This window comes from Giraffa tippelskirchi, chromosome 11 (genome assembly GCF_054371585.1).
Source record: "Giraffa tippelskirchi isolate mGirTip1 chromosome 11, T2T-mGirTip1v1.2.pri, whole genome shotgun sequence".
Lineage (NCBI taxonomy): Eukaryota > Metazoa > Chordata > Mammalia > Artiodactyla > Giraffidae > Giraffa > Giraffa tippelskirchi.
Genome location: NC_137285.1, coordinates 147,826,452 through 147,841,243, shown reverse-complemented (window position 1 = coordinate 147,841,243; position 14,792 = coordinate 147,826,452). Strand labels below are relative to the sequence as shown.

Genomic DNA, 14,792 nt, shown 5'->3' with positions numbered 1-14,792 from the left:
TCATCTTTAATATGGTGAGGTTTAAGTGAGGTCATGCATTTGAATGTATCTATGGTATCTTAGGGCTTCCCAAGTTGTGCTAACGGTAAAGAACACTCCTGCCATTGCTGGAGAGGTAAGAGATACAGTTTTTGCTGGATAGGAATCCTGAAAAATTGGTTTGGGAGGAGATGAGTGATCATGGAGCTTGAACACGTACTTGAAACGCTTTTGGAAAGACAGCCAAGGTCCCAGCCACCCAGAGCTAGAACAGAGAGAGAGAGGGCAGACTTTGAGTTCCTTACTGTGGCGTCTTCCCCAGCATAGTGGTTGAGGACCTGGCGCCCACCGGGATGCCTGTCTGCCCAGCCAGTAACATCGTAGACCTTGCGATTGATCACCAGCCACTGGTCAGTCTCCTGATTGTGTCTCTGGATCTCCTCCCAGGTGTACATGTTGAGGCCTTTTCTGGGCAAGTCACACTTCTCATTTGCCTACTGCCTTGCAGAGAGCTTGGCTTTCGCACTTGCTCCTGGTTTTCTGTTTGCCTGATGCTTTGCACCTAGGTACAGCTGGTTCTTGTCTACTAGGCTCCCATTGCCCTCAGGCTTTTCTTCAAACGTCATTGTCTTTGTTAGAATTTCTGGCTTGACACCTAGAATTTCTAATTCTCACCTGATTGAACTACAGAATGACCTTTTCCCTCTCCTTTTATTCCATGAAGAAGCCTACACAGAAAACTTTTTAGCCTACTTGACTCTTGGCAAACCTGGCAGTGAGCTCCTTCCCAGCCTCTCACTTCTCTGTCCTGAGTCTTTTTTGTCCTGATGAAGACTGTACTATCTTTCCCCGCACCCCAGAACATTAGTCTACCTTTCTCTCTTCAGTTTTTCTCTCTCTGCTGGCTGATCTTTTAGCAGTATTCCTATTCATCATTAAATGTCCCTTAGTCAAGAGCTGGTGCCAATCACAGCCCAGAGGATGGTGTGACCTGACCCCTGGGAGGAGGGGCTGGGCTCCTTCTCTGCTGACTATCTACACTGCCATTATTCTGGGTCAGGTTCATCAGCTCTCCCCACTGTCTCTGAAATGAAGAGCTGTTTTAATTCAACACATGAGCAGAAGACTTCAAAGCCTCTAGGAGGATATGAATACCTTGTGGAATTGGGAAATGTTCTTTCTTTGATGTTGTTAACACTGGAAATTTTCCTTTTACTCTGGTTTTCTCAGATTACTTAAAAAAAAAATTTTTTTTAACTGAAGGATAATTGCTTTACAGAATTTTGTGGCTTTCTGGCGTACATCAACAAGAATCAGCCATAGGTACAACCATATGCCTTGTATCTCCCTCCCCATCTTATCCTTCTAGATTGTCATAGAACCCCTGTTTGAATTCCCCGAGTCATACAGCAAATTGTTCTTTTGACAGCTGTTATTTCTCCCTAAGGGTTTTAAATTTCTGAAAAAAGCATTGTTGACTTTAAAATGTTTGTAAAACCCTATTGAAGTTATGTTGGTTTATAACATTGTATAAATTTCAGGTGTGGAAAATTATAATTCAACTTCTGAAACACTACAGCATGCTCACCATCAAAAGTTTTCTTTTCCATCAGTCACCGTACAGTTGAGCTCTTTACCCATTTTACCATCCTCCCAACACTTCCACTCGAGTAGCCACTGCACTGTTCTGTATGTTTCTTTTTAACATTTCATTTTTATGTTCCAGAAACGAGTGAAATCATATGGTAGCTGTCTTTCTCTGCTTGATTTTTTTCACTTAGTATAATATTCTCAAGAAAGTGAAGTTGCTCAGTCGTGTCCAAGTCTTTGCAACCCCATGGACTGTAGCCTACCAGGGTCCTCTGTCCATGGCCTTTTCCAGGCAAGAATACTGGAGTGAGTTGCCGCCTACTTCTCTAGGGGATCTTCCCAACCCAGGGATTGAACCCGGGTCTCCCCCGCATTGTGGGCAGATGCTTTGCCATCTGAGCAACCAGGGAAGTCCAAATTCTCAAGGGCCATCCCTATTTCCAAAAGTGTTAACATTTCATCTTTCAATCATTTTAATTATCTTTTAATGATTTCTGATAACTTTTGTCTGTTTTCTTTGCTTTATTCTTCAGTTGGCACTCTGCTTTGGTTTTGTTTTATTTATGTATTTATTTTCTTTAGCTTTTTAAACATGTTTGATTTCCTTTCTGGTTTCTGTAGTTTGTCTGGCTGTTCTCTTGTGTTTTGTTTCGTTTTGGTTCCATTTTCACTTCTTTTGTGCATCTGTGTTACTTTGTTCTTGTTTCTATTTACAATTTGGGGTTTTGTCTTTTCTTTCTTTTTTCCTTTTCTTTAATCCTCATTCTGGTTTTGATTTGCATTTCCCTGCTGACTAACAATGTTGGGCATCTTTTCATATATCTGTTGGCCATCTGCATATCTTCTTTGGAAAAATGTCTATTCATTTTTTCTGCCCATATTTTAACTGGGTTGTTTGTTTTTTGGATGTTGAGTTGTATGAGCCATTTATGTTGTTTGAATCCCTTTTTGCAAGTATTTTCTTCCATTCAGTAAGTTGTCTTTTTTTGTTTTGTGGGTGGTTTCCTTTGCTGTGGAAAGCTTTTAAGTAGGTCGCATTGGTTTATTTTTGTTTATTTATTTATTTATTTTAGTTTTCGCTGTGCTTGGTCTTCATCACTGACCACGGGCTTTCTCTAGTTGCAGTGAACAAGGGATACTCTTTGTTGAAGTGACTTCTCTTGTTGTGGAGCGTGGACTCTGGGCACACAGGCCTTAGCAGTTGTCTTGTTGGCCCTAGAGTGTGGGCTCGGTAGTTGTGGTGCAGTTGTGGCTTAGTTATTCCATGGCACGTGGGATCTTCCTGGACAAGGGATTGAACTTGTATCCCATGCATCGGCAGGTGAACCCTTAACTGCTAGACTGCCAGGGAAGTCTCCTATGTGTTTATTTTTGCTCTTATTTCTTTTATTTTATGTTGTTCAGTTGCTCAGTCATGTCCAACTCTTTGTGACCCATGGACTGCAGCATGCCAGGCTTCCTTGTCCTTCGACGTCCCCAGAGCTTGCTCAAACTCCCGTCCGTTGTACACGTGTGCACATGTGTACATGAACTTCACCCAAGTTCATGCCCAAGTTCAGGAAGAATGAAAGTGGAGAAGCCAGTTAAGACGCTCTTCCAGTGCTCCAGGTGAGAGGTGATGACGGATTGCACAAGAAGAGCGGCAGGGAAAGAGGAGAGATTGTGCAAATGAACTTACTCTTTAAGATTCTTCTGTGATATATTGCTTTTCTAACAAAGAAAAAAGTTGAATTTTAAAAAGCCAGGTCTTTAGTCCATGTAACTGTTTCCCCATACTCCAACAATACCCAATGATTAATCCCATCAGAACCCTCATTAGGTTGAATCACATGTAGTTGCTGCTTTTTAAATGTCAAGCCAGTCAAATACAGTATCTTATGGCTCAGGGTAAGAAACACAATTCATCTGAACATGCTCACGTTGGAGGGTCCATTTTGTGCCAGTCTTGTGCTGGTTCCTACAATGTTGTATGTGTTCATTTTAATCATCTGACTTTCACCCAGGGACACTTACTAAGGACCATGCCATTTATATGTGCATTTCTAACCACCTATACAGTGACTGGCAAATTTTAACAGAAAGAGCCCTATTTGTACAGAAGAAGCAAGGTTGGGGTCCTTGGCAAATCTATAAATAAAAGAATCAACAAAGATAGTGGTTGGGGATGGATTTTTCTGGTTCAAAATGATATTGTCCTAATGGTTGGTAATTGACTGGAGAGATAAAGGATTGGCAGGAATAGAAACAATTCTCTAACTCCTACTAAAACCTAAGGGAGTACTGGTCTCATCCCTTGAGCCAAAGTCCTAAGAATACACAGGAAATAATTCTAAAGTTGGAATTTAGCTATCTCTGTGGTGTGCTGTTGTGGTTTTGAGACTGGTTCATGCTTTGGAACATTATTCCGAAAGAATGAAGTTGGATCCTGGTTTATAGACTCCATGGTGGGGACTGGGCTGAATGACATGTATAACCAGTAAAAATCTTTTATGAAACCAAGTAGAATTGGTAATTCATGGTGGCAGTATATGATTATGTAAAAACAGCATGTGGTTTTTTCCTTAGCTAAGAATGGAATTTCCTTAGCTAAGTCTATGGTATCCACCATGACCTTGTCAGCAACCTAATGTATGTGACCTTTGAACTTACTCCTTTGCACCCTGGGCCACATCCAAATCACAATATTTGTGGTATGATGATAAACAAAATGGGCTCTCCTCTCACAAATAAGAGAAACACCCCCAGGAACAGCACATGTGTTTGAAATGATGGTGGTCACGATTTGACAATGGTAACAATAACAAAACATTTATTAAGCACCAAAGATGTACCAGCAGTATTCTAAACCCTTCACATGCATCAGAAAAGTTAATCCTCACAACAATCCTATGAGACAGTACTAAGAGCTTTAGTAACTTGCTCTTATTTACACAGCTCACAGTGGTAGGACTGGCAAATCACTTACACAGTGACTAGTCTTCTAGCCATAGTTACGCTGCTCAACCGTGGAACTTCCTCCTGCTACACAAAAACTTTGTTTCTATAGTATGCTTTGTTTGGGAACCTTCTCACTTTACCTGGCCAGGAAAATGTCTATATATCCATTAAGACTCATGTAAGGAAAATGTGAAGGTTTTCTTGGTACTTAGAATATTTCGCTACATACTAATGTTCATTATGTGCCTGTTTGCCTTCACTGCTAATCTCTAACCAATTCTTGCTTCTTTTTATCCTTGGGACTAGGTCAATGTATAATAAATGTTTTATGAGTGAATAATGAAATAATGACTATAAGAGCTTAATTATTTGAGCAGAGCCAAAATTCAGACAGTAAGCAGCCCAAATGAATTGTCCTCAGAGAAGTGCTGTTGAAATGTATTTAATTGTCTATCCATCATCTCTTTCTAATAGAATTGCCCAGCCTCTGATGATGTAATTCAATTGGAGCAACAAGGCAATGGCACCCCACTCCAGTACTCTTGCCTGGAAAATCCCATGGACAGAAGAGCCTGGTAGGCTGCAGTCCATGGGGTTGCGAAGAGTCGGACACGACTGAGCGACTTCACTTTCACTTTTCACTTTCATGCATTGGAGAAGGAAATGGCAACCCACTCCAGTGTTCTTGCCTGGAGAATCCCAGGGACAGCGGAGCCTGGTGGGCTTCCGTCTATGGGGTTGCACAGAGTCGGACACGACTGAAGCGACGCAGCAGCATGTCTCTGTAACGTGACCCTTCTCCTCTAAGCCACAGAGGCAGATTCAGGAGAGCTACTCAGCTCCAGCTGAGTCAGTGAACTTCTTTTGGAATTAGCTATTATCTTGAATGGAGGATATGTAAATTTAAGAGCTATTGACCACAGTTGCTGTCCACTACTTGGACCAGGAAGCCCAAAAGCTTGTCTGTAGCAAGTGCAAAAAGTGAGGAAATACCAGTAAAAAAAGTCAAGATATAAATTCAGGAAAATTTCCTGGATACATTTCTTGTAGTATTCCAGTGACTGAGAGCAACAGGCTCCATGAGAAAATAATCATGTGTGAGAAAATTATCATGTCCACTATCATATTCTCAGGTCTAGCAGAATAGGCATTTAATAATTATTTGTTTCATGAATAAATAGGCAGGGTCCTAAAAAGAAGAAATACCTGGAGGAAGGAAAGGGACAGCAGGTCTAGTTCTTATATCTCACGTAGAATTATAATTGATTGCCACAGTTGATGCCATCATTTGAACTTAGAATCTTCTCTTCTGAACAACGTTGCAAGAATTTACTTGGGTGGATTAGATAATCATGAGTTACCTGGAAAGCTTTTGTAAATGTTGAATTCTGGGTATCAGCCTGTGGAAATTCTGATTCAGTTAGTTCAAGACGGGATTTACAGATTCTGCATTTTCTGAAAGTTCCCTAGATGATTTTACTGAACAAATAGATTTTTAGAGTTTCTTGAATTCCCACACCCTATGGTTCATTCATCTCCCAGTTCTAGTACTAGACTTTTTATTCCATTAAATGTGTTTTAGATAACATCAATTTGCTATTCATTCAGGGACTACTGATGAAAGGATCAAAAGTATGTAGAGAACAGCACAAACTGATTGCTCTGCTTTTAAAATTTCCTGGTGAAAAATCAGTTACCACCATCCTTCAATGAAGAGAACAACGATTCTTATTTTTGGCTCAGAAGTTTCAAGGTACCATCTAATCAGAATGTAAGACAAACCCCTCTTTTACATGTGAAGGCATGAATCAGTAATAGGACAAGGTCATAGAATGTGGGTTTTTTAAAAATCCTCTTTTTATCATTATAAACTGGCATCATTTATCCCGACCCTTTCTGTTTGCTTTCCACAAACCTAGTTTTAGTTCAAGATAAACTGGAAGCTGAAACTCTGACCATAAACATAAATTGTAAAATTGTTAATTGTGATTGGGTCAAGGAGATTGGTCCTGGGTGTTCATTGGAAGGACTGATGTTGAAGCTGAAACTCCAATACTTTGGCCACCTCATGCGAAGAGTTGACTCATTGGAAAAGACCCTAATGCTGGGTAGGATTGGGGGCGGGAGGAGAAGGGGACGACAGAGGATGAGATGGTTGGATGGCATCACTGACTCGATGGACATGGGTTTGAGTAGACTCCGGGAGTTGATGATGGACAGGGAGGCCTGGCGTGCTGCGATTCATGGGGTCGCAAAGAGTCGGACACGACTGAGCAACTGAACTGAACTGAACTGAAGACCTGAATGAACTCTTTGGCCAACCCAATAGATTTTTGGTTTCAGGTTACCATGAGGTTTTGGTATAGCAGTCTATATATAAACAAGATGGCTTTAAGTTGTTGGTCTTTTAATTCTAAATGTATTTCCAATATACTGCATTTGTTTTCTCCTCTATCACAGTTGCTGCTTTTGGTATTATATTTGTATGCAAATGATTTCCCACCTTTCCAGTAGTCATGTATGAATGCGGAGTTGGACCATAATGTAGGCTGAGTGCGGAAGAATTGATGTTTTCAAACTGTGGTGTTGGAGAAGACTCTTGAGAGTCCTTTGGACATCAAGGAGATCAAACCAGTCAATCCTAAAGGAAATCAACTCATTGGAGGGGAATGGAGAGGAAATTCTTAAGGAAATCCCTCATTGGAGGGACTGATGCTGAAGCCTAAGCTCCATGCAAAGAACCTAACCTGATGCAAAGGGCCAAATCGTTGGAAAAGACCCTGGTGCTGGGAAAGATTGAGGGCAGGAGAAGAAGGGGGCAACAGAGGATAAGAAGGTTCTATGGCATCATTGACTCAATGGACAAGAGTTTGAGCAAACTCCAACAGATAGTGAAGGACAAGGAAGCCTGGCATTCTGCAGTCCATGAGGTCAAAAGAATCAGGCACAACTTGGCAACTAAACAATGGCAACAACTCTATGTTTGCCTTTACTGGTGAGCTTTTCCTTTTGTAATTTTCTTGTTTCTGGTCGTGGTCCTTTTTGTGTGTGTGTGCTGAGAGAAGTTCCTTTAACATTTGTTTGCAAAGCTGTTCTGGTGGTGCTGAATTGCCTTAGCTGTTGCTTGTCTGTAAATCTTTTGATTTCTCCATCAAACTTGAGTGTGAGCCTTGCTGGTTAGAGTATTCTTTGTTCTAGGGCCTTTCATTTCATTATTTTAATATGTCATGCCACTCCCTTTTGGCCTATAGAGTTTCTGCTGATAAACCAGCTGATAATCTTACGGTGTTTCCCTTGTATCTTTTTTTTTTGCTTCTAATAATTTTCCTTTGCCTTTAATTTTGGTCAGTTTTCTTACTATGTGTCTCAGAGGGTTCCTATGTGGGTTTATTCTGCCTGGGACTCTGCTGCCTGGACTTGGGTGACTGTTTCCTTTCTCATGTCAGGGAAGTTTGCAGCTACTATCTCTTCAAATACTTTTTTCAGGTCCTTTCTCAGGTTATTTGTTTAATCTTAACAGGGTGACTTGCCTCATATAGAAAGCATTTGGAGTTGTTGCTCAGTCGCATTTGGAGTAAGAATTAAATAAAATTTAAAGACTTTCTCAAAGAAAGGCCACTTTCCTGCTCCCTAGATTGACCTTCTACATTTAATAAGACTTTCAGTGTTTCCCCAGCCTCATTACAACCTCACTCTGGTTTTGTTCCACAACAGACAGAAACCAAAGAACCATGTCCTTTCTAAGATGCAAGCTCAGGGGGAAAGTAGCTCTGCAGTTGCTTGTACCTTGGTGTCAGATAATCACTCATAATTCATCTGCATATTTTATCAGAAAGGAGTCTAATTATCTTCTCCCTCTACAACTTCTCTGGAGGGAAAACTTTTCCCCCCTCCCTAAGAAAAGTAATATCTTTGAGCTTAATTTCACCTTGGGGAAGCAGAAGAGAGAGAAAAAAGACCAAACGTATTTTTTATTTTTTCATGTAAATAGTTTTTTTTAAAACCCTGGTTTTCTGATTTTATAGAGAAATATTTATATTTCATATTGTAAACACAATATGCTATCAGAGAAGCCCAAAATGTGTGCAGTGGTGTAAATTAAGTTCTAATTCACATATTTCTTCCCTTGAGCTCCATTTCTTCCCTTCCAAGGTCACTGAGGCCAGGGGGAGGCTTAACTTAAACTGTATATTATGATGTCATAGTAGATAACATTTTATGTGTGTGTGTGTGTGTATAGCTTTAGCAAAATGAGGTAGAGAGAAGAGTTTTTTCCCAATCATTTGCCTAATGTCACCAGCTTAGATGAGTAATTCAGGCCTCTCAATGGCAAATTTTCAGGTGTTCATTATCTGGCTGATTACTTCAGTTTCCCACTACACAGATGTAGACTGAATTAATGAGGTGAAAAAGATTACAGACATTATACAAGGGAGTCTTTAAAGATTCTGCTTTGCACTTAAGAGATTGGCAGAGATGTCCAAAATGTGAGTTTGGAGAGACATTTGCTTTCTGTGAGATCCATTTCCATCCCCCTGCATGTGTTATATTTCTCATCTACCTGGTGTGTGAGGAAATAGAGTTTTGTGCAGGTGCTGCTTTCATGGGTCAGGGAATTGGAGATGATCAAATGATTCATTTCAAGGTAAGAGACTGAAATCAAACCCTGTGATTGTCCTCAACTGGAATCTTTTTTCCCCTAGCATGAAGAAAACTGATTTCTGATAAACAGAGCAGTAACCAGAGAGTAAATCAGGTGAACCTGGAGCATTACTGCATTAGATTGTTAAAAGTACAAGGCAGGGAATGTGCCTTGTTCAAATTTTTACCCTTCAGTACCATATAGTGGGCAATCAACTGATGGTATTTTTCAGTATCCATAATGGCAATGCCTTAACTTTAAAAAGCACTATGAAATGCACCAATGTCTTCAATATTTATTACTTAATACAAATGCCAGTAGATCAAAGCTGGGTATATGATCCTTATTTTGCAAATAAGGAAACAGACTTTGATAATTTAAGAAATTGCTCCAAGTCACAGCTCACTTCAGTTCAGTTGTTCAGTCGTGTCCGACTCTTTGCAATCCAATGGACTGCGGCACGCCAGGCTTCCCTGTCCTTCACTATCTCCCGGAGTTTGCTCAAACTCATATCCACTGAGTCAGTGATTCCATCCAACCATCTCATCCTCTGTCACCTTCTTATCCCTCTGCCCTCAATCTTTCCCAGCATCAGGGTCTTTTCTAATAAGTCAGTTCTTCACATCAAGTGGCCAAAGTATTGGAGCTTCAGCTTCAGCATCAGTCCTTCCAATGAATATTTGGGGTTGATTTCCTTTAGGATTGACTGGTTTAATCTCTTTGCAGCCCAAGGGACTCTCAAAAGTCTTCTCTAGTATCACAGCTCAAAGGCACCAATTCTTCGGCACTCAGCCTTCTCTGAGGTCCAACTCTCACATCTGTACATGACTACTGGAAAAACCATAGCTTTGACTATATGGACATCTATAGGTAAAGTGATGTTTCTGCTTTTTAATATGCCATCTAGGTTTGTCATAGGTTTTCTTCCAAAGAGCAAGCCTCTTCTAATTTGATGGCTGCAGTCTCCATCCACAGTGATTTTATTCCCATTAATAGAACTTAAATTGCAATTTGAAAAATGCTATTCTTATTCAGATCTAGAGAAGAAGTATATTACTAGTACATACTAATTAAGATCATATACATTAAAACAGAACTTGAGTTTATATTCTTACTTTTATACTTAATAGCTATGTGAACCTGGTCAAGTTACTTAATATCTCTGAGCTTCTGTAACCACATATATGGAGTGAAAATGATAATAACAGTATTACATAGTTAATTTTTGTGAAGTGACTAGAATAGTGTCTTGTTACATAAGGAGCACTAGTTGCTTGCTATTATCATTTGTGTTTGTATTAGTCAGTGTCTCCAGTGAAATAGAACCAATAGGATGTGTGTGTATAAGTAGAATGACATTTATTTTAACTCATGATATTATGGAGGCTGACAAGTACAAATTCTGCAGGGTGTAGATTCAGGAAAGAGTTGATGTTATAGTTCTAGTCCAACCATCAGGTTGAAGACACAGAAAAAACCAATGCTGGAATTTCAAATCTGAAAGAAGTCTGCCACAGGATTCTCTCTTGTTCTGGAAAGATCAGTGTTTTATTCTATTCAAGCCTTCGACTGATTAGATGAAGCCCATCCACATGCTGGAGGACAATCTGATTGAAAATTCACTGATTTGAATATTATTCTTATCCAAAAATACCTGCACAGAAACGTCTAGAATAATGTTTGGCCACAGATGGGTATTGTGACCTAGCCAAACTGACACATAAAATTAGTCATCATCGAGCTGAATAGATTTCATGTCATGGTAAAATAAAGAAAAATATTAACTGTTCAGCATACTGAATACACTGGGAAAAGACTGGGGTATCCAAGTGGGATATTATATTATTTTCAAATGTCATATTTTAATGAAACAAATACAATTCAAAATGATAAGAAAGGTGATTTGAATTTGTACAAAAATTACAAATTTTTTTCCCCCAATTTTTGAACAGAAAACTTGAGTTTGCTTCCAACAGTTTACCTCAGGTTTTTCAGTTGAAATGACTATGAAAAATTTCTGAAGAATAATTTTTTAATTTTTTTTTTAATAATTGATGTACTTTTTTGTTGGAGTATAGTTGCTTTACACTGTCGTGCTTGTTTCTGCTGCACAGCAAAGTGAATCAGCTCTACATATGCGCATTATCTCCTCTTTTTTTTAATTTTCTTCCCATTTATTTCACCACAGAGCATGGAGGAGAGTTTCCTGGGCTATGTAGTCAGTTCTCATCAGTTATCTATTTTATCTGTTGGTGGTGTTTAGTCGCTAAGTCATGTCAGACTCTTTGTGTTCCCATGGATCGTAGCCTGCCAGGCTCCTCTGTTCATGGGATTTCCCAGGTAAGAATCCTGGGGTGGGTTGCCATTTCCTTCTCGGGGGTATCTTCCTGACCCAAGCATTGAACCTAGGTCTCTTGCACTGCAGGCAAATTCTTTACCATCTGAGCCACCAGGGAAGCCCTATCAATTTTATCCATAATAATAATTTGAAATTTAATTTTTGCCTCATTGAAATACTTAAAGGGCCTGACATTAAATTTAAAGAAACGATGTTAAAGCTGTCCTTCATTTTCTCCTTTTGAGAAACACAGTGTTGAGATTTCCTGTTACAATGCAAATGAATTTCAAATCCAGTCTCATGTTCACATATAGCGTATTCCAAAAGCTGATGAATCTCTAAACTGCGAAATGTTCATGCAGTGTTAGAGAGTCACGTTGCAGCCTGGATGTCAATAACATGACAAGTCAGCTAAAGGTGCACACGTGTCTGAAGAATGTGAGGACAGGTTTGGGAGCCCGGGTGCAGCTGTATCTGCCAGGAAACCTCACCAGACGCAGTTATTCACCCCTTCCTGCCCGACTGCCTCTCCACAGACCTGTCCTGCCGGACCGTGGCCCTCATCTGCAGTGGGGCGGTGGAGACAGCTGTACAGGTGCCTGGATTAACCAGATCAGCATGTGACGGCAAGGCAGAGAGCAGAGGACGTCGGGGTTAGTCTCCCTGGGGCCCCGGGGGCAGGCCGTCAGAGCACCCTCTGCAAACTGCCTTCCGTATTGTGCCTGAGGAGGCTGCCAGGTCTGTGTGGCCAGCTCCCCATCTTTGTCCCCATATTTCTAGGCATCCTTGTACTTTGTACATTAATCGAACAGCTCTTTTCGTTCAGTACTGTCTCCCTAGCCGAATGCCTGCTACAGAGTAGGTGCTTAGTAATATTTCTTAAAAGAATGTTCATAAACTAGCTAATAATTTACATTATCATATTCACCCTAATTTCAGTACAAAATCTTTGCTTTGTCCTTGCATGGCTAGAAAGCTTACTGGCAATAGCTGAACTATTCATCATAGTCAAAAATGTGGAAAAAACCCCAAATGTCCATTGACAAATAAATCCATATAGTGAAAGTGAAAGTGCAATTTGCTCAGTCGTGTCCGACTCTTTGCGACCCCATGGACTATACAGTCCACGGAATTCTACGAGTCAGAATACTGGAGTGGGTAGCCTTTCCCTACTCCCAACCCAGGGGATTTTCCCAACCCAGGGATTGAACCCAGGTCTCCCGCGTTGCAGGCAGATTCTTTACAAGCTGAGAAACAAGGGAAGCCCAAGAATACTAGAGTGGGTAGCCTATCCCTTCTCCAGGGGATCTTCCCGACCCAGGAATCGAACCGGGGTCTCCTGCACTGCAGGTGGATATCCATATTGTGGAATATTATTCAGTCTTATAAAGGAATGGGATTCTGATACATGCTACAACATGAATGAAATGTAAAATATTCAGCTAAGTGAAATAAGCCGGACACAAAAGGACAAATATTGTATGATTCCACTTAGGGGAGGTACTTGTGCTTAGTTGCTTCAGTTGTGTCTGACTCTGTGTGACCCTATGGACTGTCGCCCGCCAGGCTCCCTGTCCGTGGGACCCTCCAGGCAGGAATACTGGTGTGGGCTGCCATTTCCTTCTCCAGGGGATCTTCCCAGCCCAGGGGTCAAACCCACGTCTCTTACATCTCCTGCACTGGCAGGCGAGTTCTTTACCAGTAGCACCACCTGGGAAGCTAAGAGTAGTCAAATTCACAGAGATGGAAAATAGAATAGTGGTCACCAGCAGGTAGGGGAGGGGAGAGTACGGAGTTATTGTCTGATAGGTACAGGTTTTAGTTTCGAATGATGAAAAAATAATTCTGGAGTTGGATGGCAGTAATGTTTGTATGACGGTGTTATTTACCTAATGTCACTTATACATTGTCAATCAGGTATAATGTCACTTATACATTGAATGGTTAAAATGGCAATTTTATATATGCTTATGTTATTTTACTATGATTTTTTTTTAAAAGTTGATAGAGAGGATTTGTACAGAATAAGGTTGTATGTTCTGCCTTAAAGAAGTATCCAGGTCTCTACCTTTTCTCTGAAAAAACAAAAATTAAAAAAATGAGAACCTCAAAATGATTTTAAAATGGCTTTTATGAATTTCATCCTTAAAAGTACAAGCTCTGGGCTCAGATGCACCAGGCTACAGATGGAATGATCAACTATTAAAATAATAATTTTTCTCTATTGAATATTTAAGCCCAACGAACTGTGTAGCATTATGTCCTATATATAAAACTATTTTTCAGCTATTAGCAGTCTTAAACAAGTGTTTATAAACCATGAATATATTATTCTCTGGCTAAATATGTAGTAAAAATAAAATGTTATACAGATGTTTTCAAAACACTAAACAGGGGGGAAAGGTTTAAAACAAGGAAGATGAGAAATGAACCACTTAACTTAGTAGCAGTTATATTTGTGTGATGAGATCATTGAAAAAATTTTCTATGTTTGTTGTTTAAGCTTTTTATAATGAGTATGTTTCTATAACATCTACTTAAAAAGGATCCTAGAATACCCTTAAGAATGTCCACTTTATTCTTTATTGTCCTTTTCAAGGGTAGTAACTCTCCTTTTATTTATTTTTAATTGAGATTGGGATTTGAAAATAAGCCTGTTTAACATATTTATTATTCAGTATCAGTCAATCGCAATGCTTTAAGCATTCCCTTGCCAATTTATAGACTTCCAATTTTTAATTTACTATTTCTTGGTATAAAAGACATATTCACCATTCTCATTTCATACTTTGATTTACCTGGTTTTAAACTTGAGGCCCCTGTGGCATGGATTTTGCCCTTGATGCTGCTGCTGCTAAGTCGCTTCAGTCGTGTCCGACCCCATAGACGGCAGCCCACCAGGCTCCGCCGTCCCTGGGACTCTCCAGGCAAGAACACTGGAGTGGGTTGCCATTTCCTTCTCCAGTGCATGAAAGTGAAAAGTGAAAGTGAAGTCACTCAGTCGTGGCCGACTCTTCGCGACCCCATGGACTGCAGCCTACCAGGCTCCTCCACCCATGGGATTTTCCAGGCAAGAGTACTGGAGCGGGGTGCCATTGCTTTCTCCGTGCCCTTGATGAGGTACTTCTAAATGCTTTTAGGAGATTCTGGGCTTGTGGACCCTTTGGTGGGAAAAAAAAAAAAAACCCAAAAGGAATAGAAGATGGGACTGGGGAAGTTAAATGACTATAATTTTTGCATAATTTTGTTTTGTAAAATTGAGATGAAACCAGTATTCCGGCAAATGTGCATGTGTTTATGTGGGAA

General features: G+C 40.2%; 1 protein-coding gene across 18 annotated transcripts in view; it reads left to right on the top strand.

Moving 5' to 3' along the window:
• LOC145525547 (olfactory receptor 8I2) overlaps positions 1-14,792 on the top strand; it is a 120,071-nt gene that overhangs the window by 43,341 nt on the left and 61,938 nt on the right. For 2 of the 18 annotated variants that reach the window (XM_081538907.1, XM_081538910.1), the window contains exons 1-4: positions 8,751-9,151; positions 9,875-10,018; positions 11,337-11,488; positions 12,023-12,139. The exons of 11 other annotated variants lie outside the window; for them this stretch is intronic. The gene's annotated coding sequence lies outside the window, so the exon portion shown is untranslated. Of the gene's footprint in view, positions 1-2,973; positions 3,178-6,114; positions 6,260-8,750; positions 9,152-9,874; positions 10,019-11,336; positions 11,489-12,022; positions 13,586-14,792 lie in introns of those variants that run through there. 5 more of the 18 variants (XR_014068281.1, XR_014068282.1, XR_014068279.1 and 2 more) reach the window with 5 other exon arrangements.